Source organism: Erinaceus europaeus, chromosome 3 (assembly GCF_950295315.1).
Source record: "Erinaceus europaeus chromosome 3, mEriEur2.1, whole genome shotgun sequence".
Lineage (NCBI taxonomy): Eukaryota > Metazoa > Chordata > Mammalia > Eulipotyphla > Erinaceidae > Erinaceus > Erinaceus europaeus.
In genome coordinates, this window is record NC_080164.1 from 14,095,712 (window position 1) to 14,122,726 (window position 27,015).

At 51.0% G+C, this 27,015-nt stretch overlaps 1 protein-coding gene and 1 pseudogene across 2 annotated transcripts in view; both read left to right on the forward strand.

The window, feature by feature from the left end:
* The window catches only part of KLHL29 (kelch like family member 29), a 359,330-nt gene that overhangs the window by 296,871 nt on the left and 35,444 nt on the right, over positions 1-27,015 (forward strand). The window lies entirely within an intron of this gene.
* On the forward strand, positions 19,530-20,801 carry LOC132537447 (26S proteasome regulatory subunit 8-like; annotated as a pseudogene).

The following is a 27,015-nucleotide window of genomic DNA, read 5'->3' on the forward strand; positions in this document are numbered from 1 at the left end:
CTGGGGCTGGAAGGCCCAGAACTCCACTCAGGAGAAAGGGGCTGGGAAGGGAATGAACTCTCCTTCGCTCCTGCCCTCCGGTGGAAACCTTGCCCTGCGTTCTGTTATAAGCCCTGCCGTCACCGCCCTCCCTGAGATCTGGCTCATTAGAGTCCCCGGCTTCCCCTGCTGTTGTCGGACAAGCCGGCCTCTGGCAGAGCTGAGTAGCTACTATTAAAGCCCCTCGGAGAAAAGCTGGACAGGCCACTGGTATTTTCAGACTTCTCGGGTGTCCTGATTTCAAATTTCACATTTCTGTTTGTCTCTCGTCATTATCTGCCCATCGCCGGTTCTAGAGTTAAAGTGGAGACTACATTTTGAGAAGGCGGCCTTTTCTGTTTCAGCTTCACTAGTTGAAAAAAAAAGGTGTGTGTGTGTGTGTGTGTAGAAACAGTTTGGATTTGCGCAGGGCGGAGAAATTGCCCCTCAGCCCCTCTAATGCGTGCTATTTAAATGCAGCCGGCACACAGAGACTTTTCTTGAGCAACGCACAACATAAATCTTTTCTAAAAGACATGAGGAGCCATCGGGAGAGGTCTTTTTTTTTCTTTAGAGAATGTAAATTGAAACCTAATTAAAATAGATTTCATGTATGCAAAGTGATAAGGGAGGACAAAGAATTGGCTCCGTCTGCTTCTTGTTCTAAAACACCTGAGTTGTTTGGCCTGCCGGCTGTCTCCCAGCCCCACCGTGGGCAGAGAGGGGGACCAACCTCAGCTTTCCTGACAACTGGAAACGGAAATGTCCCTGCAGCAGACACACGTGTGAGCTGAGCTCTGTGTCACAGCAGAGGGGCACAGTCTCTCTCTCTCTCTCTCTCTCTTCCCCACCCACAGAGGATTGTCAGTGGCCGAGTGGGTGTTTAGGGACCTTTCCAAGCCCCAGCCCAGGCGTGAGCTGCCAAAAAGTCATTGTGTCGTCACCTGCACATTTGGGAAGTGAGTAGCCAGGTGGCGTGTGCTGATGGGCCCCAAAAGCCAAGTCCAAGTGGACCTGAAATAGAGAAGTTCATCTCTTCAGTCTGGAGTGTTTAGGCACAGGGGAGGGGCCATGAGGGTGTGTCTCCAAGAACCCCGGAACAGGCTGTGCCTGGCTCCACCCTTCCTGTGCTTATGGGCCTCCACCCTCCCCATCCTTGCCCCTGGGCCTTGGTCCTAGAACCTCAATCTGCCCCAGTCTCTGAGAGCAACCCAGACAGAATCTGGTAGACTTCCAAGCAGCTGAACAGCTGCGTGACTAGGCCAAGTCTCCTAACTTCTTTGGTCTTCCCTGCCCTCGTCCTTAAAATGGGATGGCAGTGAGGCTAGGTGGTGATGGCTCACCTGTTTACACGTTACTGTGCATAAAGACCCAGGTTCTAGCCTCCAGTCCCCACCTCTGGGGTGGGAAAATCTTCACGAGCAGTGAAGCAATGCTGTAGATGTCTCACTCTCTCTATCTCCTTCTCCTCTCTCAATTTCTATCCAATAACATAAAAGCAAATTTAAAATATGTTAAATGTTTTTATAATGGGGTGACGGGGTGGAGGGGAATGAATGGACTGTGGACTTGAACAAGCAGGCCCGGTGCCAGGGGTAGTCTGGAGGGTTCAGCAGAGAGAGAGATGCTAAGGATGGGCCCCTCCCGGGTGCAGAAATGGATGAAGGCCAAGCTGGCTCACAAGGCTGGCACCCCCTGGTCAGGCCACTTAAAGAGACTTCCAGGTGCCCATCCCTCCAAGGAAGAGGGGTAAGTCACCCCCTGGCAGGGGTTTCAGGACCTCCCCACCCCCAAGCCAGCCCTGGAGCCCAGAACAGAGCTCATCTCCAGCTCCCCCCACTGACATGCTGGGGCTTAGTGGTCTCAGTGGTCTCCTCAAGGTTCTGGAAAAGCTTTGAGGGGAGAGCATAGTGGTGATGCAGAAAGCCTTTCGTGTCTGAAGCACCAAAGGTCCTAGGTTCAATCCCCAGCACCACCATAAGCCAGAATTGAGCAGTGCTCTGGTTAAAAGAGAGAGGGAGAGGGAGATTCAGGTTCAGTGAAATAGCTCACCTAGTGGTTTGGTTTGCCGTGTACACAGCCCAGGTTTGAGCCTGTCCCCCACCGCATTGAAGGAAGCTTTCATCCTCTGGTCCCTTTCACTGTCTGTGGAAGGAACTGGGAATCACAAAATAGTCACTTGGCCACAGACACTCAGCCCAGAGGAACCAGGTACCACCCAAGCTGACACTCTGTCTCTCCCTGACCTTTTCTTCCTGTGTCATCATGAGTCCGGTCAGGAGTTCAGAGGCAAAACCGGTGCTTGTCCTTGGCCCCTCCCTAGACTCTAAGTCTGAAATTCCTTCTCTCCCGCCTCCTGGGGTCCTTTCGTCTCTTCTGTTCTCAACATCACTCAGGTCCACCTGGGTGACTTCTAGGTCCACAGGGCGCCCCCTCCAGCTCCGAGCCCACAGTGCAATCAGAGTGGACTTTGCAAAGTGAAGGTTTGGCCCCAGTCACTCCCTGAACAGCATCTGCCCCTGGACATGGGGCCTCAGGATCCTGCCTCCTGCTTCCTCTGTGGTCCTCTGCCTACACGTGAAGGAAGGTTCTGGGCTTTCTCCCCAGCCACCTCCAACCCTGGCTGGTGAAATCAAGGTGGCGCTGGATCTCTGGGCCCCTGGACAAGAGCCCGCGGGGGACTTTACCGCCTGCCCCCTGCCCCTGGGAAGGGAGGTGCGTCTATTTCAAAGTGCCCCTTGTGCCCAAACACCTCCTCCAAAAGACCTGCCACCTCCCTCAGCACCTCCCTGAGCACAGATGAGCAGAGAGGGTCTGAAACGGCCTCTGTTTCCTCCTGTGACTGAAGCAGCCAGCTTGACTCTTACAGCCATTGCTGCTGCTCACCTCCATGCCCGGGGCCTCCTCAGCACACTCACCTTTGGGTCCAGGGTAAGAGGACTGAGTGGAAGCCCAGTTTGCCTCCCCCGAGTCTTGGGAGTTGGGAGGCTGTGTTAATGTTAACCTCACGATGGCAAAGCACCCAACTCCCCTTGGCCTGTTGTGACATGTCAGCATCTGCCACCGATGCCCAAATATCCCGTCACTGAGACACCCCCCTCCCCAGTCCAAGGAAGGATTCATCTTGGGAGCGCTGAGCCTACCTGCCTTTGGGGGGCGAAGCGGGGGGCCTAACACCCTAGGATTCTGCTTGGAGTCAGGAGTCAGGGTGTCCAGGACACAGCAGGGTCCCCCTCTACGGTGGTGGCATGGGGAGATGAGACAGAAAGGACAGAGCAGCTCTGCAGACGTAGAGCCTGGGTGCAGGTGGGCAGCCTGAAAGTCGGCCCAGAGCCCCAGCTCTGCTCTCACCCGGTGAACTAGTGTTCAACACTGCTGTCTCTAAGCCTCCGTTCCCTTGTCTGTGACGTGGAGATGGTGCTGGCTCCAGGATGTGCTTTCCAGTTTCCTAACACCCGGAGAACCTACCCACAGTGCCTGGTGCATGGTCACCTTACAGTAACATTGCTGATACCTTGATTTCAGAGAATTCGGGAGAAGACGGAACTGAGAGGAGCACCTTTGGCTCAAGATGCTTTCGATTTCTTTCTTTGTCTTAGGGAGAGAGAGAGAGAGAGAGAGAGAGAGAGGGAAAGCTCTGTCCTTTATGGAGCTGAGAGTGGGAAATGGGGCTTCGTCTGCGCATTTCTTGTACTGTACTATTGTGCTACCTCCTCAGTAGAGACCTTCATCCTATTTTTTAGCTTTTTCTAGTGATTTAAGGTTACAGGGGTATAGTTCCACACCAGACCCACCGCCATAGTTCTGACACACTCACACACACTCACATTCACACACACACACACACACACTCACACACACACACTCATACACACACATTCATACACACACTCACATTCACACACACACTCACATTCACACACACAGACACTCACACACACACTCACATTCACACACAGACACTCACACACACACTCACACACACACACACACACACACACACACACTCACTCACTTACCCACCATAGTTCTCACAAAGTCTTAAGACAGTTTGCAGTTTGGTTGGTTGGTTGGTTGGTTGGTTGGTTGGTTGGTTGGTTGGTTGCCGGGATAGCCTGAGGGTGCTTCTTCCCGAGCTAGTGCTCTCTGGGTTGGAGAGAACTCAACTGGAGCCGATCTAGGCTGCTGCGTGGGAGAGGGATCAGGAAATCGTGCCACACTAACTTCGCAGGAGATACACTCTGGAACTCTCGGAGCCGGAAAGCAATTTCCAAGTGTCTTTAATCAGAAGAGCAGCTGTTTTTATACTCTCCAAGTAGGGTGGAAACAGGATGTGACATAGAGAGGGTGGAGCGAAAAGTGACTGGTGGAAGATCAGAGTGTGACAAGGAGAGGATCAGGGTGTGACAAGGAGAGGGGGCGGAGCAGGTGAGAATTCTACCACTAAACCACCAATGCCCTGGAGGGAAGGTGGTGCTTTATGTAAATGTAAAAGTGATTTATGTAAATAGACCGCAGCTTTGAATGGGATCAAATTAATCTCATACAGACATACTGGTGTTTAAGCCGGGGGGGAGCTGGCATACTATCCAACAGTTGGTTGGTTGGTTGGTTTTATTTCAAGTTCATGTGTTTCAATTCTCTATTGGCTACATATGAGCAAAACCATCCAGTAGTTGTCTTCCTCTCCTTACTTAGATAAGCATAGTCACCTCCAGTTCCATCCATCTTGTCCCAGAGGACAGAATATCCTCCTTTTTAATGGCAGAATACTCTTTCACTGAGGTACATCCCATAACTTTTCTTTTTCATCTTTAATTATTTTTATTTATTTATTGGGTAAAGACAGACAGAAATCAAGAGGGGAGAGGATGGCAGAGACAGACCCTTGCAGCTTCATCACCACTTCCAAAAGCTTTGCCCCTGCAGGTGAGGAACTGACGGCTTGAACACATGTGCTTACATATTGTAACGTGTGCTCAACCAGGTGCACCACCCACCACCTGGCCCCAGTTCCTATTACTTAGTGTATGAGCTCAACCAGGTATGCCACCACCCTGCCCTGATCACTGTGACTTTTTAATCATTTCTCTAGAAAACTTACAGCTCTATGAAATAACTAATTATAAGAAACAACCGTTCCCAAAAGGTTTAACATTTGTAGCACTATATTTTTTTTAACTATGATACGTATCCCTGCTAAGAATTTTCCATCTACTCATCCATGGATGGGCATTTAGGCTGCTTCCATCCTTGGCTACTGTCAGTAGTGCACCTCCGAGCAGAGAGACGCATTGTATCCTCTGGAATTAGTGTCTTCACGTCCTTTGGACAAATGCACAGGGCTGGTATTGCTGCATATTAGGAATTCCCTTTGCATTTGTTAAAGGCCTCTCTCTCCAGACTGTTAGTCCAAAGAGGCTGCTCCAGCAGTGTCGCTGTTTCTCTTTCTTCATATTCTAACCAACAATGTGTTTTGTTGATGTGAGCCACACCAGTCCCACTCCAGTGTGGAACCACCATTATTTTTATTTATTTTTTAAATTGACCCCAGGGTTATCACTGGGACTTGGTGTCTGCACAGTGAGTCTACCACTCCCAGAGACTTTTTTTTTCCATTTTATTGGATAGGACAGAGAGAAATTGAGAGGGAAAGGGAGACAGAAAGGGAGGGGGAGAGAGAGAGAGAGAGAGGCCTGTAGACCTGTGGGGAGCTGGGAGCTCGAACCTGGATCCTTACACAGGTCCTTGCACTTAATACTGTGTGCACTTAACTGGGTAGACCAACTTCTGGCCCCTACTTTTTTTTTAAATAGAGATAGAAATTGAGAGGAAACCAGGAGATAGAGAGGGAGAGAAAAAGAGAGCCATCTGCAGCACCGCTGCACCTCTTATAAAGCCAGGGGACCAGGGGCTTGAGCACAGGTCCTTGTGTGTTCTCTACTGGGTACATCACGCCTGGCCCTGGGGCCCCCATTATTTTATTTATTTATTTATTTATTTATAAAATGGAGATATTGACAAGACTATAGGATAAGAAGGGTATAACTCCACACAATTCCCACCACCAAAACTCCGTATACCATCCCCTCCCCTGATAGCTTTCCTGTTCTTTATCCCTCTGAGAGCATGGACCCAGGGTCATTATGGGGTGCAGAAGGTGGAAGGTCTGGCTTCTGTAATTGCTTCCCGGCTGAACATGGGTGTTGACAGGTCGATCCAGACTCCAAGCAACATTGTCCAAAACACTCTCCTAGGACTGACTGACACAACTCTCAACCCAGATCTTGGGCCAGACCCATAAACCTGTACATGCATGTGCACACACACACATGCACGTTGGGAAATTGTGAGAATGTGGTTGAGCTTGGCGGGGCTTGAACCTGAGGAGTGTGTGTATCCTGTCAGTCTCTCTCTCTACCGAGAGGTTGAGCAAGGAGGGACAGTAGTAGCCCCAAAGGTGTGCCTCATCCTATCAGACTCCCTGCCTCACAAAGCACCCCACATTCCTGATATTATGGCCTTTAGATAAAAATAAAGGGGGAGATGTTGGGCATTAAGCCAGCTCCCCCTGCTCCACTCTGCATTGCTGATACTAAGGCCTATTTACATAATCATTGTTTTGCCTGAAAGATTCCTTTGATCTATCTTCTTCGAGACCTGCCCTGCCTGCAGGGTAACATTAATCCCACCAGTTAAAACCACCGCAACAGTTGCTAAGGAAGTTCTACCTTCCCAGCCCACTTTTGCCTTTCTCAACCCCCTTTCCTAGCCATTTCCATTTCTGATTTGCCACTTCCGGTTCTATCCTATAAAAGTGTCGTCTCTCTCATCAATAAAGACATTGCATTACCACCCCGCCATGAGTTCAAAACTCTCTCTCCTATATCACAGAGTGAGTAGCAGCCCAGGCTGGCTCTGGTTGAGTTCTCTCCAACCCAGAGAGCACACACCCAGGAAGAGGCACTCCCATGCTAACCTGGCACAAACACACACACACACACACACACACATACACACACACACACACACACACACACACACACATACACACCCTCTTGGCCAGACCCATAAACCTGCGCACACACACACACACCCTCCTCCCAGAAATAAGCATCTCAGTGTATGGCATTTGAAAGTCAACCTTCCTTCCCCCCGCCCTGACTCCCTGCATGGGCTGTGTCCCCCTAAGGGTATCAGTCATTGGCTGGTCCTCCTGCAGGGCTCAGAGGCTCTGCTAACACATCGTCTGACGGTGAATGAACTGGGCAAGTAAAAACAGCAGGGGTGACCTGCCCACCCAGGGACCAAGTGGTCACCCCTCTTCACTGAGTGCAGGAGCTGGGAACAGCACCTGAACTCCAGCCCCAGGCCTCTTCCAGGCATCTTTGAGGTTAGAAACCCACCCCATAGGCAGGACAGGACAAGGCCCGGTGCTAAGGGAACAGTAAGAGCTCTGCAGCCAGAGACCCAGGGAAGAGACACCTCCTGTCCAGGGATGACCCTCTTTGAGGCCCTCTGGGGTTGCCCACAGGGTCCCAGAAATTGGCCAGGCACAGGGAGACACAGGAGGCTTCCTGGAGGAGGCTGTATACTACTGCTCAGGGGTCCAGCAGAGAGAGTTCCAGGGAGCAGAGAAACAGGTGAGTGTGAACAGGGCCTTTGGCAGCAGTAAAATGAAGGAGGGTTCTCGGAAGGCAGATGGCTTGGCAAGTGCCAGAGCTTGGGCCAATGAGTGTCAGGGGTACAGGATAACATTTCTCAGTAGATCTGTCTGCCATGCAGTCAGACAGACGGACAGACATGCACACGCACACATGTGCACACACACACAAACACACACACACTCCATACTCACACATATGCACGCACACATGCACACACACACACTCCATACTCACACATCTGCACGCACACATGCACGCACACATGCACACACACACTCCATACTCACACATCTGCACGCACACATGCGCACACACACACACTCCATACTCACACATCTGCACGCACACATGTGCACACACACACACTCACTCCATACTCACACATCTGCACGCACACATACGCACACACACACACTCCATAGTCACACATCTGCACGCACACATGCGCACACACACACTCCATATTCACACATCTGCACGCACACATGTGCACACACACACACACTCACTCCATACTCACACATCTCCATGCACACATGTGCACACACACACACTCACTCCATACTCACACATCTGCATGCACACATGTGCACACACACACACACTCACTCCATACTCACACATCTGCACGCACACATGTGCACACACACTCCATACTCACACATCTGCACGCACACATGCACACACACACACTCCATACTCACACATCTGCACGCACACATGCACACACACACACACTCCATACTCACACATCTGCACGCACACATGTGCACACACACTCACTCCATACTCACATATCTGCATGCACACATGCACACACACACATACTCACATATCTGCACGCACACATGTGCACACACACTCCATACTTACACATCTGCACGCACACATGTGCACACACACACACACTCCATACTCACACATCTGCACGCACACATGTGCACACACACACACACACTCCATACTCACACACACACACACACACACTCTCCATACTCACACATCTGCACGCACACATGTGCACACACACACTTCATACTCACACATCTGCACGCACACATGTGCGCACACACACACACACTCCATACTCACACACACACACACACTCCATACTCACACATCTGCACGCACACATGTGCACACACACACACACACATACTCATACATCTGCTCTCAGTGGTTCTCAGGGACTCCTCCTCTTCTTCCTCATTCTCTTCTTTTCTTCCTCTTCTCCTCCTCCTCCTCCTTCTTCTTTTTCTTATATTTGATAGGACAGTATGGAGGGAGAGGGAGAGAGAGAAAACTACAGCAGTGCTTCACCACCCATGAAGCTTATTCTCTGCAGGTAGGATCCAGGGACTTGAACCCAGGTCCTTGTGCATGGTAATGTATATACTCAACCAAGTGTGCCACCATCCAGCCCCTCTCGGGCCTATTCTCATTTGAGACAGGCTCACCAAGTGCCTGCAAGTTCATCTTCTGGTAACACAAAGTCCACCTCCAAACCATCCCCAAGCTGCCTTCATTAGCCCCCCGCCTGTAACCCCGCCAGACTACGAAGGTGCCAAAAAGGTCTGTGGTCTCAGGAAATAAGCCACTCAGGAGTCCCAGAGGCCCTTCTGGCCATGCAAGTCGAAGATCCTCAAAGTCTTCAGGTAGGTAGGAAGCATGGTGGAGCATTTGCCCCTGGAGAAGCCGGTGCCCTCTGGGCTGCAGAAATCCAGGCCCAGACTTCTCTTTCTGTCCTGGCAGCGGGTAGCCAGGTTTTCTGTTGTTCTTCGACTGTTCAGACCCCCGGGCTCGGTCTTGCTGAGGTCAAAGTGAGTTTCCAGAGGAGATGAGCTGGAAACCGTGGCAACATGCCTGTAGCCTGTCCCCAGCAGCCTGTCCCCAGACAGGAGGGGACTAGGGTTCACAGGAAGCAAGAATGGAGAGAGCACCCCACATAACTGTTGGTATGCTTTAAAAACCCCTTCTGTTTCATTTGGTTTAAATCCCCCCTGCTTAACACTATTCTATTTACATAACCACTGCATTCTATTTACATAACCGCTGTTAACAAGCACCACCCTCCCTCCAGGGCATTGGTGGTTCAGTGATAGGATTCTCGCCTGCTCCGCCCCCTCTCCTTGTCACACCTGATTTTCACCAGTCACTTTTCTCTCCACCCTCTCTGCGTCGCATCCTGTTCCCACCCTCCTGGGCTAGTATATTTATAAGGACAAGATTGTTTGTAGTTTTTAGAGTTTAGCTTAGCTTGGTATAGATTGCGCTGCGTCCTGCATGAATAAAGAGATACTGCGTACAACTCAGCCATGAGTCCCGGGTCATCTGTCTCCCGTCAGTGAAGCTCAGCCCGACACATAACTGCCTTCACAAGAAACAGTTTAGTGGAGGTCGCCACTCACTATTCTAGACATGTGAGAGGGAGGGTGAGCTAGGGACACCCAGTCTGTGCAGATGACTTGGAAGGGAAATGGCCCAGAGGCTGCTATGTACTGAAACAGTTGTCATTGCTGGATTTTTTTTGCTGTAACTCTCCTTTCTTTTCCTTTCTTTTCTTTATTTTTTTATTATTTATTTTTGCCACCGGGGTGTCACTAGGACTTCGTGTCTGCATGATTCTAGCACTTCTGGTGGACTCTTATTTCTTTTCTTTTTTCCAAAGAGAGAGAGAGAATGAGATAACAACACTGCTCGTGAAGCCTCCCCCCTTTTAATAGTGTTTTACTTGTTACTAATAGTATGTTAGGTGAGTGTAGGATTACTCCCACCGCCAAAGTTCCATCAGCCCCTGGAGTCTCTTCCTCAGCTTGTCCTTTTAGTTACTGTAGCACCAGGGAACAGAGGGCCTCGTGCAGGTATAATATCCCTGAGTCACCTTCCTGACCCAACTGTTTTCATTCTGTACGCTTAGAGAAAGGGGTTGCAGAGAGATGGAGAAAGAGGTGAGAGAGGGATAAACACCCTAGCACTGCCCCTACCATCCATGGACTTGCCTTGGTGCTGTCCATGGTGCTGCCACATGGTGTCTGCTGGGGACTGACCCAAAGCCAGGCTTGAGCTCCACCTGTTGAGGCATTTCCCTGCCCCTCTCCCTCTTCTTAGATGAAAGCAGGTCAATGATGACCTTGTATGATCTTAGTTACCTCCTGAAAGACCAGGTCTAAGCAGTCACTGGGGGGTAATGGTCCACCCCGGAATATTATGGGGAGACTCCATTCAGTCCATAACAGACCACAAGTCAACCCACAGGACAGTTGAGGAGGGGGACAGCACCTGCCTGGCATGGTTACCAAGGTTACTATGGAGTGACTTCACTGCTAGATAAAGATGTGAAGCTGAACTGAGGGTCCCTTCCATGATTCGTGATGATTTGAGCCTTTTCTTAGAGATACTATTGTCATTTTTACCATTTTTCCTGCTAGCCACTCACTGAGTCCTGAGCACTGACTATATTTTTCCACAATTAGAATCATTCATGCTCAGAGTTAGTTTTTTATTCCCACAGAACTGTCCTTCTGGGAGGGGTAGTAGGGAGGGGCAGATCTCAGAGTTCAATCTAGTGGAAGGAAAAATCCACCCCCATTGGGGGCCCAGCAGGAGCCACCCACCCTGGACTCTGCCCTGTGAAGTACTCAGAAGCTGTCTTCCCGGGCTGCTATGTCCTCCTTGCGCTCTAGGGTCACCCGGGCAGAGCTGGCCCTGTTCTACATGACAGCCCCTCAGGCTTCCAAAGGAGGCAGGATGTCCTTTTCTGTGGACTCAGTCTCTCCAGTGACCTCGGCTGCTTGTCCTGTGAATGGTCTTTACCAGGATGGTGTCCCCCCCGCCCCCAGTCATGCTCCAGCTTGTCAAAATGCCTATTAAAGAGACACCAAGTGACAGGCTGGATGGCCCAGGGTATGAGGAGACTGTCACCCCCTTGGCCCTGAGCATTACATGATAGATAGACTATCTTTGCTATAAAAGTGGTGACATATTTGTAAAAAAGCACATACCGGGAGCCAGGTAGTGGTGCACCTGGTTGAGCGCACATGTCACAATGTGCAAGGACCCAGGTTAGAGCCTCCCGGTCCCCACCTGCAGAGGGGAAGCTTTGCTAGTGGTGAAGCAGGGCTGCAGGTGTCTCTGTATTTCTTTCCCTCGATTACCTCCTTCCCTCTCAGTTTCTGACTGTGTCCAATAAAAAGTTTAGAAAGCACATACACTCTCATACTTAGCAATGAATGGGGAAGAGACACACCACCTAGATATGCCACTGTGCTATTTGAGAGGGGGCTTCCTCCCTCCCCTTCTGTGAGAATGGAGGGGACTTGGGGGGGGCAGTGCTGGGCAACATAGCCTTGTCTTTGAGGACAGAGGGTATGGTGTGTTCATTATATTTCTTTCGGGGTATCTCTCTCCTTCTCCGGCAGGGTGGTCTCCAGGGGAAAGGTAACGGGCTGGTTCTTTCTCGCTCACGACAGGGGTGACACGAAGTAAAAGACACCAGGGGACTCTTAGCGTGAATCTAGAATCTGAGTCCTTAGAGTCCCAGAATCCTAGAGTCCGTTTATTGGCAAAGTGGACATGAGTTAAATAGAAAAGCAATGGAGGTAATTATTGTTGCAATATGACAGAAATTACAGGTTTCTTAACAGTCGGCATGCCCCTAAGGTAGGGGGTTGGTATGACAGGAATACACAAGCAACTTAATTATCCAAAGGTATTTGAGAGAAGCATAGGGGTTAAACCCGTAGGGTGAGGCAGAGAGAAGATGAATATCAAAAGGCCATATAGGTTGGAATTTCTCTTGTCTGGGGTCCGAGGTGTGTGATGAAGTGTGTGATAAGGTGTGTTCTTCTGTGATCAGAAGGTGACTTTGAATAAGTGAATCTGCGGCCATGTGGCCTGTGGTTAATGGAGGGAAGTACTGGGGTATCTGTGGGCCTGAGAGTCAAGAAGGAAAGAACCAAGTCTGAGCTTCCCCCCTTATGCTCACCTCGGTTGAGAGAGACTAACCAAGAGGTTATCTTCTCGGACCTCCATCCAAAGATGGGGGAGGTTCTCCCTAAGCTCTATCAGGCTCACACATGGTCCCAACATATTTCTTTTTCTTTTTTTGTCTTTTGCCACCAGTGTTATCTCTGGGGCTCAGTGCCGGCATTCAAAACCACTGTTGCTGGTGGCCATTTTCTCCTCTCCCTCCCCTTTTCTTTCCTTCCTTCTCTCTTTCTTTCTTTATCTCATTCTCTCTCTCTCTCTCTTTCTATTATGCTTGATGAGATAGAAATTTGAGGGGGGGTGGAGATAGAAAAAGAACAAGACAGAGCCACCTGCAGACCTGTTTCCCCACTGGTGACATGTCCCCCTGCAGAGGGGGAGCGGGGCTCAAACATGGCTCCTTGCGTACGGTAATACATGGGCTTAACTGGGTGTGCTACCACCTGGCCCGCTTCATTATATCTCTACTCCAGATTTATGCCATCCTTGTAGCCGCCTTGTGCCAAGGCTTGGTGAGGTGCTTGCTGGTATTTCTCAGTGTGCGCTAGCAGTGCTCAGCTCTGTCTGAGCCTCTGAACGTGTTTTGTGATGGACAGGTGGGTGGGTGGACTGAATCCCCAAAGGAAAACCGTGTGTGTGGGGGGATATTAGGCCCTTTGCAGAAGCTGCAGACAGGACACTGTCACATCTCCCACGCCTGTGCGAAGTATTGTCGGTGCCCATAAAGCTGACAGAGCCAGCCACGCCACCAAGGAGCCTGTTCTGTGCGAGGTATGGAGCCCTGAAGTTAATGAGGTCTCCTAATTGAAATCACGCCTGTTGAAATGGACAGAATTCTTGAAATCACTTCCTTTTAGAAGGGGTTACTGAAGGAGCCGGGTAGTGGCATACCTGGTTGAACTCACGTTACAGTGCGCAAGGACCCAGGTTCAAGTCCCTGCTCCCCCCCATGCAGGGAGGAAGCTTCACTTGAAGCAGGGGTGCAAGTATCTCTCTGTCTCTTTCCCTCCCTATCTCCCCCTTCCTCCTGATTTCTGGGTGTCTCTATAAAATAAATAAAGATAATCTTTAAAAATTAAAAAAAGAATGGTTACTGATACCTCCATTTCCATCACTCCCTGATGATTTGAAGTGCCACCGAGGCAGGGCTCTGGGGTCCGGCTTCCTGCTCGTGGTCAGCACAGTCTTCTCAGTGAGAGCCCAGCTGATGTCCTGTCTGGCCAGCCATTCTCATCCTTTGCACAGGCCCTGAATGAGCCCCTTATAGCCACAGGCAATGGACATTTACCTTGAAGAGCATCCGCTAGCCCACAGTCTTTGGACCTGGCCTCCAGACTGGTTTGGAGAGGTACACAAGAATGACCATTGCCTGGGGAGATGGGTGCTGGTGGCCTCTGGACTCAGGGAAGGGGAGCAGGTAACATTTCCAGCATGGGTCACTTCCTGGATCTGGCTGAGTAGAAGGAAGCCCAGAGGCCGGTGGCCCACTGAACAGGGACCCTCACACCTTGGCCCAGGCGCCCCTGAATCTGCACCCCGGCTCTGCCTACTTGCGGTCTCCTCCAGTGCCACCCCCTGACAGAGCTGCAGAGCACAAAGTGCTACTTGTCATGCCCACAGAACAGCTGCCGGAGGCGAAACTTGTGTTGCGAGCTCTTCACTCTGAAAAGCTGACCACAGTACAGAAAGAAAGGGGCCATCTAGCCCTCTCCCTGGACCTCGGTGCCACCAGGAAGGCAGGGAGTAGACTTCTTGAGGGAACTATTCTAAGGCCAGAAAACAAGGGGGCCTCCCCACAAAGGGGAAGTCAAGGCAGCAGATAGGAATGGGAGGCCAGAGATGGTAGTCGCGGGGGTGGAGTTAGAGGTGGGTCGGGCCAGATGGCACTGCCCAGAGGCCCCAGCCAAGCGGAGGAACCAGGGCAGCACAAGAGGGGCCAAGAGGCACCAGAGCCCCAAGCAAAGTCCTGGAGGAGTGAGAGACTGTCACAGAGCATCTGGTGAGCACTCCCCCCGGCCCGGCTGGTCCAGCCTTCTGTCCGAGATGGCTCTTGGAGCAGCTCCACGTCTGGCTGAGTACCTTGGGTTGAGGGATCTCCTCCCCAGGGCTGACCATGGAGGCTTTCTTCCTGAGTGCACCAAGGCCTACGTCTCTGAGTTCTGCTCGGGCTCTGTCAGCCTGAAGCGCTTGAGCAATAAAGTAGGAAAGTCCTCTGAGCCGAGAAGCTATCTCGGGATGGTACTGCACAGGACTTGCATGCCTGAAATCCCAGGTTCAATCCCTAGTGCAAAATGCCAGCGCTGAATGATATCCTGGTCTCACCCACTCATAAAAATTGAAACACACACACACACAGACACATTTTTTTTAAAAGAAAATGTCGGGGCAGGGGAGGTAGCATAATGGTTATGCAAACAACTTTATGCCTGAGGCTTCATCATCCCAGGTTCAATCCACAGCACTAACATAATTCAAAGCTGAGCAGTACTCAGTACTCTGGTATCCATCTGTTTTCCTTCTTCCTTCCTTCCTTTCTTCCTTCCTTCCTTTCTTTCTGTAACTCTTATTAAAATTAAATGTAATTCTTAAGTTCTGTTGACAGATGAGTTCAACTCACTTTGATCCTTCTCGTTCTGGTTTATCTCACTTCACATGATTCCTTCAAGCTCCATCCAAGATGAGGTGAAGAAGGTGAATCCATCCTTCTTTATAGCTGAGTAGTACTCCGTTGTGTATACAGACCACAACTTTCTCGGCCACTCATCTGTTGTTCAGGACCTGGGTTGCTTCCAAGTTTGGGCTATTACAAACTGCTGTTATGAACGTAGATGTACATAGATCTCTTTGGTTTGGTGTGTTTGTTTCCTTAGGATATATCCCATATGTCAACAACTGTACTGTAAACCATTAACCCCCCCCCCAATAAAAAATTAATTGAAGGAAGGAAGGTAGAAAGAATGAGTGAGTCCTGAGGGGCCCACCCAGTGGAGAATACATATTACCATGCACAAGGACCTGGTTCAAGCTCCCAGTTTCCACCTGCAAGGGGGAAATTCACAAGCAGTGAAGTAGTGCTGCAAGTCAGACTCAGCCCCTCACCTCCATCTCTCCCTCTCTCTCTCTTTCTCTTCCCTGCCAATTTTTATATCTATAAAAAAAAAAATTTTAAGGCCTGGGAGATAACTCACCAGGTAATTCAAACACTTTGCCATTCGCGGGGATCCAGGTTCAAGCCCCAGGCCCTTCCATGCACAGTGATGAGAAGCTGCATGTGTGCTGAAGTGGCCCTGTGATCCTCTCCTCCTCTCTGTCTGTCTGTATCCATCTGACATTGAGGAGGAGTGGGAAGAACTCCCATGAGAGGCCATAGAAACTGGGAGGATGGGGGTGGCAGAGGTGAGCGTGAGACGGAAGTTTCATGGGGGAAGAATCCTCACCTCCACCCGTACCCCAGTTCTGATCACACTCTCCCAGGCTGTACACCCACTAAATACAGATAGCTTTCCCACAGGTTCTTCTTCCCTGTCCTCACATCAGCTGCTTCCCCTCAGTGGTGCTGAAGCAGCCCTTCTTGCCCCCTCACACACATGCGCGCGCGCGCACACGCACACAGACACGCACACGCACACAGACACACACACACACACACACACACACACACACACACACACACTGAGCCTTCTTCCCAGGAAAAAGTTGGGTTGCCATCAGAATATGATGAGTACATTCATTCCAGTAAGCCTTGGTCTGTGAACCTCTAGACCTGAGGCTTATTTTTGCTTCAGATTAAAACCTGCTTTTGCTTTTGCTTCTGCTCTGGGGTGAGAAAGGAGGGAAAGGAAGCTTAAGGTCTAGAGTGGGCGCTCTGAGGACACCCCCTTGTTCCATTTTTCTACTTGTCTCTGACAGGGCGCCCTGCTGGCTTCTCCTGGGGTGAATGCATTGCCTCTCCTCTGGAGGGTTCACAAGTTTTTGTCCACATTTTTAAATGACTAACACTTCTCCCCCGCCCTCCGTGCTCATGCGCGCACACACTTGGTAGGTACATTTAGATTCTGAGAACACAGTTTCTGGTGTAGCGTATTTAAGGCTCCCAGAATCCTGAAAGGTCACACTCCTTTTATTCTTGCCTCTTTTCACTTCTGTTCTATTCTTATTGATTTCTTTGGGCACCTAAGAAAACACAGTAGGCAGAGCCTGTTACTTCCATTGAAATAAAATATTCTGCAGTCATACCACACACCATAAAGAAATAATTGCAGTCTGTATATATTGCTAATGGACATCTCTCAGCAATTCCCTGTCTCATAAGCTTTAAACACAGACATTAGTATAAATATGCAGAAATCCCCACTCGGGCAAATTACTCCGCATTTCTGAACAGAAGGAAGATTAACCATGTGCTGAGAGCTTTGAAGGAACTCAGCAGAGCAGGAGAGATTCATAGGTCCTCTCTGAAAGGGAGCTTGGGACTCTGGGAGGCCTTGAGGTCAGAACTGGAAGCCTGGCTGGCATCTCTTCTCCCCCTGGGCCCAAGTTCCAAGGGGTTAGTCTCAGAAAGAGGGACGGGCCCCCAACTTGACTGGCTCTGTTTGTCACCTGCTCAGCTTCTGGGGTCTTCCAGAGTCCCAAGACTCTGGCACAGGCAGGAGTCTGAAGAGACCTCTGAGGTAAAAGATTCAGGACAAGCCCTGGGGAGGTTTATAGAGGCAGCAGCACCACCACCATGCCTTTCTCAGCCTTTCCCAACCTCTCTCCATGATTAGTCTCTCCTCTGTTCTCCCCCACTCTGCTCCTTCCCACTGAGGGTCTGAACCCCCACAGAAAGACCAGCACATGGCTTAGAGCCTCCATCTTCCAGGCTCAGCCATCTCTGTCATCTCAGCCAGAAGGGTCTGTGAGGGAAGCCACCCCCTCCCCACTTTCAGGAATCACCTCCAGTCAGACTCCAGTCACCAGGATGCAAAAGCACAGGTTAAGTCTGGGGCTGACTGGGGCTTGGCACCCCCAATTGCTGACAGAAAACAGCAGGGGAGAGGGAGAGAACAGCCTGACTTGAAAGCTTCCCACAAAGCTCACAAAAGCCCCCTTCTGTGGCAGCTTTCAAGAGACACACAGCCCTCTACTCCTCTCCTTTTCCCTTTTCTGAAGTGGCCTCAGACATGCAGGGGAGGTGGGCCTGTCAAGAAAGCCGCCTCAGGAACAGTGAGCCAGCCTGTTGTTGGTTGTGGGAAGTGAGTTATGAGCGAGTCAGGAGTCGCCCAGAAGCTGAGAGAGCCTGGTGCACCGAGGTCTTGTGCTTATTTGTTTTGTGTGTGCTGCCTTTCCCACAGCAGAACTGAATGCAGAGGGAGAGGAACTTCCATTCTGAAATAGAGCAGAGGGGCTTAGGCCTCTCTGCTGGAGCCTCATGGCTCTGCCTGTCCTTGCAGCAGCTAGGCTTTCCACAGCCCCCCTTTCCAGACCACCCCAAGACCGGAGTTTCTCAAACACCCCAATTTGCACGTCAGAACTCTGAGGTGCTGAGCTCCCCAGAAGCACAGGAGCAGGAAGATGGAGGCTCTCCTCAGCTAACCCCAGCGTACCCGCACAGACTTCACTCACCCGTCTCACCAATGAGCATCTTGATGGTCTATTTTCATGTCTTCTCCCCCACTCGACTGTGACTGACTTTAGAACACCCCCGCCGATGGCCGATTTAGCAACTCTGTGAAATTTTGGTAGGTACCCTTTTCTCAAGACCCTTGCCTGCCACCTACCAGAGAATTGTCACAATATCTAAAGAAACACATGGTGTCGTGAGGTGAACAGCGCCCCCTGGAGTTGAGCAGCCAGTGAGCCGTGGCTGTACGGAAACTTGCTCAGGATGTTAGCTTTGAAGCTTATGACACAGGCATCATTAATTCTCACAACCATCCCATAGTGGGTGTTTTTGTGACACTCATTTTATAGAGGAGATAACAAGGGCTCAGAAACATGAAGCAGCTTTTACCACGTTTATCCAACTGATCAAGAATGTGAAAACTCAGATGGGCCCCAGAGCCTTGCCCTCAGACCCATGTACACTGTCCGATCCTCAGAACCCACTTCTGGTTCTGGTTGTAAGGAAGCACAACAAGTGCATTGGCTGTGAGACACGGAAGGGGGGCTGGCTTCCGGCCCATTTTAACCTTCCGTCCTGCCTCCCCCCTTCCCTCACTGATTCTCTGCCTCCCTGTTTGTAAAACAAGGAGCCAGATGCAGAGATTTGGGGTGCCTACAAAGACTGCAGCTGTCACCTTGCAGCCAGGCCTAAGGAGAAGCCCAGAAGTGAGGAGCCCTCAGACCCCGTACGAGACCATCAGGCCTGTTGGCTCTGCTTCAGCAGGGCCTTTCCAACTCAGACCACCAAGTTAGTCTCCCGTACCCTCCTCCCCAGCTAGTGAGCTTGTGTTCCACCTCCCACCCTCTGCTCTGCCACCCCTCAGAGTTCCCTCTTCCCCCAGTCCTATTCAAGGTCATGCTCCACTCCAACATCAGAACTCTCCTACTGTTCATTACGCCAGGTCTGCTGCATTGCTTGACGCTGTGGTCTATTTACATAATCACTGTTTTGCCTGAGACCCGCCCTGCCTGCGGGGCACTGGCTTAATCCCCACTGGTTAGATCCCCACTGGTTCCCGCTCTTTTTCCACTCCGCCCCCTCTCCTAGTCACTTCCTGTTTTACACCCTACCACTTCCGTCTTAGAAGATATTTAAAGGCAGATTCTTTTCTGATTAAAAAAAAAACACACACTGGATTGTGTTCCGATGCCGACGCTCATTGAAGCCGGGCGTGGAATGCAAGTGCCTTAATGGGCCGATTTTGGTAAGCATAACTGGCGCTGTGGGATGAACCCAACTGCTGGGTTGCTCTAAGAAACAACAGCTACCCCCTGCATAAGACCCTGCCCAACAAGGTCAGCCCAGTGGTGTCCCTGATGACGGTGGAGAAGGTGCCAGACTCCACATACAAGATGATCGGCGGGCTGGACAAGCAGATCAAGGAGATTAAGGAAGTGATGGAGCTGCCTGTCAGGCATCCTGAGCTGTTTGAGGCCCTGGGCATCGCGTAGCCCAAGGGAGTGCTGCTGTCTGGACCCCCAGGCACCGGGAAGACCCTGTTGGCCTAGGCTGTGGCCCATCACACGGACTGCACCTTTATCCGTGTGTCCGGCTCTGAGTCGGTACAGAAGTTCCTTGGAGAAGGAGCAAGAATGGTGAGGGAGCTATTCGTCATGGCGCGAGAGCACGCACCCCCCGTCATCTTCGTGGACGAGATCGACTCTTGTCGGCTCCTCCCGGCTGGAGGGCGGCTCTGGGGGAGACAGTGAAATGCAGCGAATCTGGCATAATGAACAACATCCTACTGCTTCTTCTCCTTCTCTTTCTTCTCCTTCCTTCCTCTTCTTCTCTTCCTTCCTCCTCTTCCTTCTCCTTCCTCTTCTTCCTCCTCCTTCTCTTTATTCTCCTTCCTCCTCCTCCTCCTCCCCCTCTTCCCTCCTCTTCTTCTTTTCCTTCCTTCCCGACCTCCTCCTTCCTCTTCTCTTTCTCCTTTTCTTCCTCCTCACCCTCCTCCTCCTCTCCCTCCTCCTCTGTCTTCTTCCTTTATGTATTTATTTATTTTGTCATTGTGGAGGCTTCGCCACTCAACTTGCTTTCTCAGATAGAAAGAGGGAAATGAGGAGAGACACCACAGCACCAAAGCTTATCCCAGTGCCCTAGTCCTCCGGTGTGGTGTGGCGTGGCGTGGCGTGGCGTGGCGTGGCGTGGTGTGGTGTGGTGTGGTGTTGTGTGCCAGGGGCTCAAACCCAGATGGCACTCATGGCAAAGCAGGTGCCCTCCCAGGCAAGTTATTTCACTGGCCCGGGTCCATCTTTCTAAAACCAAGCATTCTCCTGGTCAGAAATCCTCACAGGACTCTGTTTCTCACTCAGCTCCCCAGCCATCACTCAAGGCTGCTGACTCCCCCACCTCCAGGCTCATGGGTCCTCAGGACCTCTGCCTACAGCCCACTCACTTTGTTCGTCACAACTGTCTTCGCCTTGTTTGTCCTCCAGATCAACTTCCTGGACCCACCAGAACACATAGAACTTCCAGGTTCCTACTAGAGAGACCAGGGCAGGGCAGGGAATTCCAGAAAATGGAACAATATTCTGTCTCAGCCAGAGCTAGTTCTCACAGTACAGAAGGACAGGAAGGCTTAGGTCACTGGCTCCCAGCCTCCAAGAGACTCCACCCAACACACCTGTTCATCTCCCCTGGCTCCCTGCACTCAGCTGAGGCCTGTTCCCACACTCCGGGCCTTGGGGCCAAGGTAGGGGGGTGGCGGGAGGGAAACATGAGTGGCAAGGCCCCTCCCAGAATTAGTTCACTCATTTGGAAGCACTTGTCCTCACCTCTCTGGGAGCAAATAGAGAACCTCTCGTAGGGCAGGGGAGACAGAATAATGGTTATGCAAAAAGACTTTCATACCTGAGGCTCTGCGGTCCCAGATTCAATTTCCCTCGCCACCATAATCCTGAGCATTGCTCTGGTAAGGGGAGAGGAGAAAGAGAGAGAGAGAAAAAAAAAAAAAACACCTCTTGTGGACCTTGTTATCCTTGTCATAGGAAGAGGTTTCAGAATTCATGGGGAACCCCACTGTACCCCCAGAACGGAAGAGAGTTTATGAATCCATCTCTTGAGTGTCTGAAAAGCCTTTTTCTGGAGCTCAGGGACCAAGTGCAGCCAAGGGCAGGAGTGGGAAGCCTCTTGGCGAGGCTGTGCCCACAGGCCTCCCTGTGCCAGCCAGCTGTACCACACCTGCCCTTGAGAAGGAGGTGGGGAGGCTGCCAAGCTCCCTTGAGGATCACTGTTTCAGTGGTAGGACTCCTGGTCTGTTTGGCTCTTCACTGCATCCTAGTGTCTGGCCCATGGTCGGTACTCAATACAGATTTAATTAATTAATTAGTTAATTAATTAGTGAGTAGTTGAATGTGTTCAATTCTACACCTAGTTCTGAAGCATAGACCCTTCAGAACAGGAAAGATGGGCATTGGGGGTGGGGAGGGTGGGAGGACAGCGTCAAGCCAAGGGCACAGGAGAACTCCAAAGTTAGGGTGTCTTCAGGCAAAAGTCACCCTAGAGGGGCTGGGCGGTGACACACCCAGTCAAGTGCACTTATGTCACCTTGTGGGAGCCCCCGCACCCCACCTTCAGGGGAGAAGCTTCACAAGCAGTGAAACAGGTCTGCAGGTGTCTCACTTTCTCCCTCCTATCTCCCCTTCTCAATTTCTCTCTGTCCTATTTAGTGAAAAAGGAAGGAAGGAAGGAAGGAAAGAAGGAAAGGAAAGGGAAAAAATGGCTACCGGGAACTGTGGATTCGTGGGGCTAGAGTCGAGCCCCAACAATAACCCTCGTGCAATGAAATTAATTAATTAATTAATTTAAAAGAGTCACCCTAGAGGAAACTGTCTTCTTTCAGTCACCAGTTCCTGTGATTTTGATCTGCCGGTAACTATCTTTCTCTCTCCCTCTTAATCTCCCCTTCCTCTCTCAGTTTCTCTCTGTCCTATCCAATAAAATAGAAAATTATAAATAAATAAAAGGAAAAAATGGCCTCTGGGACCGGTGGATCTGTAGTGCTGGTACTGAGCCCCAGCGATAAAACCCTAGTGGCAAAATAATAATAATAATAATAAATAAATAAATAAGTAAATAAAATCTAATTCCTTGTGAGAGAGGGAGATTGGGAGCAGGGGTGGGGGAAAGACCAGAACACTGCTCCTAAGTTCTGGCTCCCGGTGATTGAACCTGCAACCTCTAGGACTTCAGCATGCAGTATGGCACTTAACAGGCTGAGCTACCTCCCCCCTTGGAGACTTTACAAGTTGTGGATGCATCCTCTCTCCCTCCATGCCCAAGCTGAGAACCTGGAAGGTGGTTCATGGAGCGCACGTGACTGGTAGGGAGTCAGCCGGTGGAGGACTCCAGTTGTAAATAAGGTGCCCCTTGAACCAGCACCTGACATGTGGCCACGAAGCAAAATGCAGAAAGGCGCCAGTTTCTTCGTGTCGTTGCGCTTTGATGTTAGGTGCCTGCTCTTCTGCAAACCCAGGCTAAGATCCAGACGGACCCTGGCGCCTGAGCGACAGGTGCCGGCGCGGGGGCGTGGCCTCCCTGGGCTGGGTGGTCGGTATCCGCGGAGGCGTGGCCTCTCATTGGGGAGAAGAGTCGAGGCGGCAGTGCGGGGGCGGAGCCTTCGGTGGGCGTGGCGGAGTCGGTGCCAGGGGCGGGGTCTCCAACTAGAGGGAGGCCTAGAGGGGGCGGGGCCTGAGAGGGGGCAGGGCCCAGACGGCGAGGCCCCGCCCCCGCTCGCCTCGGCACGTGTAACCACAGGAGGTTCCCACGGAGGGGACGTGGCGCTACTGCCGAGGCCTATTTGCATATGCGCAGGCTGGATATTTATAACTTCTCTCCAGCCAGTTCCAAGTTATTGATGTCTTAAAGTGACTTTAATCCGAGCCTTCTTTTCTTCAAATGGGCTTTTGATTTCCGGAGTGATATTATACATGGCTGTAAGCTATTGACTGAGCGATCGCCGTTGTGTTCTCAATGTGCTGATGCTGAAAATCTGCGATATAAATAAACTTCCTTTGGTAGAATCATTATAAAGCACAAGCAGCAGGAATTTATGGAAAGAACAGATTAAATGCTTAGACTTAAATTCTTCAGTGTGCTGCTTGCCCTAAACTGCTGTGTCTGGAGTTTGGACTGCTGATTCAGGTGGAAAAAATCAAACGGACACATCGCTTGTCGGTGCATTTTTACTATGATCTATTGTGTTGCCAGAAGAGAAAGCTCAAAAGCTGCCATTGATAATCCTGGTTAAAACTTGGAGCATAAATGATTAAGACGTGTAGTTTCTTTTCAGAGTGGTTGGGGACCGGGGCGTGCAGCACAGTAAAGAAATATAACATCGATATGTGCTTATGCATTGTAATGTGGGACATTTTTATGCCCATAATAAAACATCCCGCCTACAACTGTGTTTATGAAAGCAACAGATAGGACGATCCATAATGCCACTTAATAGAGTTAATCACCTCCCATCTGAGCAGTTTAAAGGGTTTTTTATTGCATGTGGAGAAGCACTGGCCATGATTAATACCCCACACACTGGCAGGTGCCAATCAGAGGGCTAGAGGTAGTGACTGGGAATGTATTCTAGCACTCTGGGGTTGGGAGGGAGTCTCCGGACTCTGGCCAGTTGTCTGACTTCCAGATTTACACATCAGGAACTTAGTCTGTGTCAAAGGGTGGGCTCTGGCTGGGGCTTTAAATTCTAAATCTCAAGCTCTGAGTTGGTTCTGGGCTCTCATTCAAGGTGCTAGGTGACCCACCCTCTGTCCCTGGGTCCTGAGTAAGCTGCCCTCCGCCCCTCCCCCACCCCCACTCAGCAATGTCCAGAGGAGGGAGCCTGTCTCCTGCTACTTTGTTGTTGCTTTTTGGCTGTCAGCTGGGTGGATTTCATTGAGCAGAAAAATATATCCTGTGGCGCTGCACCCAATAGAGCACATATGTTACAGTGTTCAGGGACCCAGATTCAAGCCCCTGGTCCCCACTTACAGAAAAGGAAGCTTTAGGAGCAGTGAAGCAGTGCTAGAAATAGCTCTCTCCCTCCCTCCCCTTCTCTATTTCCCCTTGGCTCTCTATTTATCTCTGTCCTTATCCAAAATGTGTAATAATTTTTAAAAGGAAATGTCTCCTGTGAGCCCTCCCTTCACCTCTCCAGATTCCAGCCAGTTCTTAGCCCAAGCTAGGGAAGCATTGGATGTCCCAGCCTCTCCTGCCCCGAGGTCAGCATGTGGGCAAGGGCTGGTCCCTCAGGACTGTAACCTGCCATGGAACAGATGCCAGGCAGCCTACAGCCAATGGGCTTTGGAAGCTGGGGGCTAACTGTTTCCCTTCCCCCTCCAAAGGTGACACTTTAGTTCCCTTTGTTCCTCATCACACAGCTTCAGAGTGACAGGAGCCAGTCACAGGATGTCTCCCCAACAGCTCAGAAAAGTTTGAGGTGGGAGGCATGTAGTGGCGCACCTGGTTAAGTGCACACACTACAGCGCACAAGGACCCGGGTTCAAGGCCTTGGTCCCCACCTGCTGGGGGAAGCTTCACGAGTGGTGAAGCAGGGCTACAGGTGTCTCTCTGTCTCTCTCCCTGTCTCCCCCTCCCTTCTCAATTTCTCTTTGTCTCTACCTAATAAATAAATATTTTTAAAAGTTTGAGGTGATAGGGTGAAAGGGTGAAAGGTGACCTGCCATAATTAAAGAACAACTTTAGAAAACTTGATTCAAGTCAACAAAAGTGAAGCAGGGCACAGGGAGATAAATCTGGGCTTCCCTCAGGAATGAGGGTAGATGGGCGGTGGGGGAGAGGGGGGTCTGTGTGTGAACTTCTGGGGAGCTGGAGTCAGCTGGTCCTATGGCAAAGATTTTTTTCCAAATGTGAAAGTTCTTTTTCCTCTTGGAAGGTTGGCCAGTAACTGAGAGTCATGTCTGAGAGCAGCAAGCAGAGAGCAGGTGGGCTACTAGGCCCAGCACTATCTCCCAACACACCGTGTTCAGTCATCCCCACTGGACCCCCTCCCAACACAACATGACGGATTATCTCCACTGTACTGTCACCCAGTACCACATGGCAGGCATCTCTCCCCTGGACTATCTCCCAACACTTTTTGGGAGACTGTCTCCACTGAACTGTGTCCCAGTCCAACAAGGAAAACTATTCCCACTGGATTGTCTCCTGATACAACACGGTAGGACTGTCTCCCAACACAACACGGCAGACTGTATTCACAGGACTGGACTCTAGGGCGTGTAAGTGCTTGGGGGGGGGGGGTGGCTGTCACCAGCAGTTCAGAGATTTTTGTGCTTGATGGAGAGGCCCCTTGAGCTGATCTTTGTGTAGGGGCAGAATCGTACAGCGCCAATCACTGGGATTCCCTCTGGACCAAAGGATTCGTACATTCTGGCACCTTCCCACTAGCAGCACCACCCAAGGTGACATCTGTGCTCGTCTGCTCTTTGCAAGTAGGGTGGCTTTTCCCAGGGTGGGCTGTGCACTGGGTCCGTGGAGGACACTGAATACAGCAGCCCCCCCTAGAGGTGAGGCCTCCTCACGGGGACAGGCCATGCCTCCCCCAGCCCCAGTTGGGTGTACAGTCACAAGGACAGGGGAAGACAGTGAAGCATTGTGTGGGCATTGTGTGCAAAGCACTTACTCCATCTGTCAGCCACCAGAATGTACTGAAGACCTACCCCGCATGCCACAGCTCTGCAATCTCTCTCTCTCTCCCTCTCTCCCTCTCTCCCTCTCTCCCTCTCTCCCTCTCTCCCTCTCTCCCTCTCTCCCTCTCCTTCTGTCTCTCTCTTTCTCTCTCTGGTCATGTTCCATTTCCCAGAGCCTCTTAAAGCATTGGGTCTCTCCCTAAAGGAGGCAACTAGGAAAAAGGAGAAGTGACTACAACCTCCAGGGTGGGCCACAGCAGGCTGAGCTAGGATTCCCAAGCCACCAGATCTTTAGAGTTGCACCCCAGCCATTCTTGGGAAATCCTTCTGGCCCCAGGAAGCTATAGGGGAGCATGCCCAGCCTGGGTGTTTGTTGGGGGTGGGGGGTGCAGCTCATAGAAGAGACCTTGATCTTGATAGTCACTGAGGCTACAGGGATGGAGAAGCAGAGGATTTTCATGTGTCTTCAGTCCCTCTCGGTGGGTTACAGAACTGACTCATCCTTGAAGCGGAAAAACAAGGTTGTCCTGGATTCCTGGAACCCCAAGAAGCATCCATTCAAGAGATGGGAGGAACTGGAGACCGGGCAGTGGCGCACCCGGTTAAGCGCACATAGTAAGAAACACAAGGACCCAAGCAAGGATCTGGGTTTGAGCCCCCCAGCTCCCCACCTGAAGAGAGGAAACTTCACAAGTGATGAAGCAGGCCTGCAGGTGTCTCTTTGTCTCTCTCTATCTCCCACTCCTCTCTCAATTTCTCTCTGTCCTAGCCAATAAAATGAGGAGAAAATGGCTACCAGGAGCAGTGGCTTTATAGTGCCAGCACTATGCCCCAGTGATAACCTTGGAGACAAGAGAGAGATGGAGGGAGAGAGAGGGGAGGGAGAGAGAGATGGAGGGAGAGAGAGGGGAGGGAGAGAGAGGGGAGGGAGAGAGAGGGGAGGGAGAGAGAGGGGAGGGAGAGAGAGATGGAGGGAGAGAGAGGGGAGGGAGAGAGAGGGGAGGGAGAGAGAGATGGAGGGAGAGAGAGGGGAGGGAGAGAGAGGGGAGGGAGA